The sequence below is a fragment of the Bubalus kerabau genome, chromosome 4 (genome assembly GCF_029407905.1).
Source record: "Bubalus kerabau isolate K-KA32 ecotype Philippines breed swamp buffalo chromosome 4, PCC_UOA_SB_1v2, whole genome shotgun sequence".
Taxonomy (NCBI): domain Eukaryota; kingdom Metazoa; phylum Chordata; class Mammalia; order Artiodactyla; family Bovidae; genus Bubalus; species Bubalus kerabau.
In genome coordinates, this window is record NC_073627.1 from 129,685,757 (window position 1) to 129,689,757 (window position 4,001).

Consider the following 4,001-nt stretch of genomic DNA (forward strand, 5'->3'; position numbering starts at 1 on the left):
CTACAATCCATGCAGTTGCAAAGAGTCAGACACGACTGGGCACATAAACTCACCACTTATCATAGTAGGTGAAAAAACAAGTATCTGATGCCAATATTGTTTTTAAAATATGTATAATAATAGAAAAAAGCTACAAGGATATACATCTTAATGGTGGATATGTCTCAATAGCAGGAATCTAATTTTAAAATTTTTTCTTTAGTTTTTTTTTTAACTTCCTCTCCACCTCCTCCTTGAGCATGTAAATCTTCTTAAAATAGAGAAAACAAAAAGGATTTTCAAAAGCAATTGTAAAGACTAGTGGATCAAAGTAATGAGAATGAATACAGTGAGATTTTAATTACATAGAAATCCAGGTTCTTACTAGCTATGTGAGTTCTACTTGACTTTGCTAAGCCTGTTTCCTAAACAATGAAACGGGATTATAAAGTCTTGTCCCAGCGAGCCATTGCCAGGATGATCTGAGATGCAATGTACACAAAAAGTCCCAAGCACAGTACTTGGCATAAAGATAGTGCTTAATAAATATTAAACTCGACTCTCGGTGGTCGAAGCTCTCCCTTGCTGCCCCCGGAAGGCCAAGCATCTACAGCTGTTTCAGAGAGCAAAACGAATCTGGCTGTCTTGGCAGGGCCCCTTACTGGACCTGCAGCTGCCTGCACACCTGACACTCTCCCATCTTCTTTTTCTTGCCATCTGGAGACTAACAGGATCTCATTCCTTAACCCATTTTCACCCATTTGCCTTCCTTCTCTGTCTAGTGTCTCAGCTGTCTTTCGATAGTATTTTTGAGTACACGTGACATTATTTCAACATAACACACAATTGCAGGGCACCTATGTTCTAAAGATGGCCCCAGGCTCCTGCTCTCCATTCATATCGTCCAGAAATATTTGTATGAGCTCATAGTCTCGCTGAGAATTTAGATCCTTCAACAGCTCCCACGTGTTGCCTAACTGCTATAAAAGGCACACACACCATGCTGTAGAGACTCAGAGGGTAGATTTACCAGTGCACGCACATGTGTATGGGAGAGGAGGGAAAGAATGGAAGTATTTAGGATTTAAAGAGTAATGATTTCTTCACCCACATCTGTTTCATATACTGTCTTTCCTAAAGAGAAAAGGTGCCCCTTCTGCTAAACTGGTTTCAAGGCCAGTTAAGCCAATGCCTGTGTGGGGCTCTTCCCTCTCATCTTCAGATTTGTTAAACTCTGTACATATACTTAAAGTTTGTGGAAGGCTCTGGTCATCTGATGACATTACTGGGATGGAGAGCAGGTCCAAGGAGTTACAAACTAGCTCAGAGTGTTCTCCTTAGACATTTTGGAGATAGTTGGAATACATACATTCTGATTAACAACCAGTTTTAAGACTCAACGGAGTGCCAAAACAAGGTGTTGTTTGATATCTGTATTACTTATTGGACAAACATTAACATCAGTAGAAGTAAAAAGAGATTTACCCATAGTTCAGATTCCCTCACAAACTAAGATTTTTTCTTTTTTCCTTATTCCCTTCTAGTCGTTCCAAACCACAAATTCATGGTCATGATAATAATTGGGGCTTAGATGCAGTTCAACATTCTACTTCTTTCTCACAGCCAGATGCATACACAGAATGATGTTAAGTACAGCATATCCAAAACCAGGGCAGTGTGACAACAGCCCCTTCAGGCCCGTGGACTGACAGTCCAGTGGAAGATGTTGGCAGGGCAGTGAGACACACCCTGTTCTGCCTGTGTTATTTATGCCTCTGGCAGTGAAGCCCCTGACAAAGAAGCATGTCACTGGAACACATGCTCTTTGTTCACAGAGGTGCATGCCAGCACCGGCTGTGTCAGAAGGGACAGTACTGGGTCTGTAGTCTCTCCTTTGGCTCTTTTGCTTTTTTATTTGCTGCACATTGTGGCTATGTTTATTAATTACTTTGTAGCTTAATCTTATAAAACACACATTTATCTTTTGAGTCCTCATACCCTTGAGTTGGGCTTCCCTTGTGGCTCAACTGGTAAAGAATCTGCCTTCAATGCGGGAGACCCAGGTTCAATCCCTGGGTTGGGAAGATCTCCTGGAGAAGGGAACGGCTACCCACTCCAGTACTCGGGCCTGGAAAATTCTATGGGCTGTGTAGTCCATGGGGTCGCAAAGAGTCAGACATGACTGAGTGACTTTCACTCACTTCACTTCATGCTTGAGCTGCTCATAAGGAGAGGATAAGTACCCCAAGATTTTGCCCTCTTTCTGTAAGGATTGATATCACCTCTCCCATGAGCTACCCAGATTCTACTCTAGCACAGAGCTGCCACTTCTCCTTCAGCATCTCCTCTTTACCTACAAGATGGCACCAGCAGCCTCTGTTTGATATTAAAGGCTCTCTACAGATTGTACCCAACCTACTGTTCCAAAGCAGACATCCACGCTATATGACTTCATTCCATAGACTGATGGTGTACCAGAAGAGACTGAGGCCTTGGAGTCAGACCCATCTAAGTTCAAACCCTGGCTGCACCTCTTGTTGGTCACTTCTGCATCTGTAAAAATGAATAAAATATAATCTACTCGACAGGGTAATCTGAGGATTAAATTAGAAAGAACAGTATTAAGCCCTAAAAGTGGATGCTCAATCATTGCTTGTCAACTCATGTAACTAATTTGCCCACTTCATCTCGCCGGCCCTGTGGTTCCCATAAGCTTACAGTTACAGACTTCCTGTGACATCCTGAAGAGCACTTCCCTCATTTCCCTCACTCATAGAGATGTCTCTAAGGCTAATATTTTAAAGACTTAGGAAACAACATACTGGAAAATTTTTTTGTTTGTTTTCCATAATCCTTCTAAAATTTTTTTGTTTTGGCATTTTAATGCATCTGATGTTTTTAAAATTGATAGTTTTGTTTGCCACTAAATGAATTTAGGTTAAAAGGAAGAGTGCAGTCTTTCTTAACATTCAGAAAAACTGAGGTTAACGCATAGAATTATGCTTTTCTCTATTCATAAGTTGTTCTCAATCTTGGAGGCCCTCGTCTATACTAGAATTAAGATGGTATCTGATCTGACAAATGACGTGTTTACTTATTTTAAGCGGAATGTAACCTTGCATTACTTCCTGGAGGTCTGCAAAGCCGGCCTAGGGCTCTAACCCTGTCTCTCAGGGAGCTCTTGGAGGCAGCCCATTACAAAGGCTACCTGCCAAGCTTCCCCGAAATGGAGCCCATCAAGAATTCACACACCTCACAGGGGTGCCCTTAAAGATAAAAGTATTCGGGGAAACTCTGTAACTCCGAGGCCCCATTAGAAATGCTAATTGCTGCCTTCGTTAGCCTATATTTAAATGTTAGAAAACCCAGGGAGATCCTCCAGGACTGGGGGACTCTCGGCTCCTCTGTGGCTTGGGCAAGCGGCCCGGGCTACCCGGTCCCCGCCGGCCGCGAAGGTCGACTCCGCCCGGTGCCACGCGGTACAACACCGGACCGCAGCGCTCCTGCCGCCGCCTGGGGTCTTCGCAGCACTTTCAGACCCATCCGCCCAAAGAGACTGGGGGGTCGGCCTGCTGGCCCCACACGGTGCGGAGGCGCGGAAGGAGAACCCGAAAGCCCTTGTCCCACGCTCTCTACACCTTTCCCGCCTTCGCGGGTGTCGGGCTGGCCTGGTCGAGTCTTCGAGGAAGAATTTGGTCTTAGGGACCCCCGAAGACGGGCAGTAATTTACTCCCCCCAGCCCTCCCAGCAAACGTCCAAGCGAGGGGGTGGAGACCCGCCTCCGGACGCGTGGAGGAGGGACCCCACGGTCTCAACTCAGCGGCAGGCGGGGAAGCCCCCAGGCGGGTCTTACATCAGCCACCCCACGTACGATCGGAGGGCGGGAGTAAGTCGCTCCAGTCCCCGGGGCTGCGCCTTTCTCCCTCTCCCACCCCCAGCCTCCGCCCCTCCCGCCGCGCCTCTTCCCCGCCCCGTCCTTGGTGCACAGCGGCTGCCGAGCCGAGCGGCGCCGCGCGGGGCCG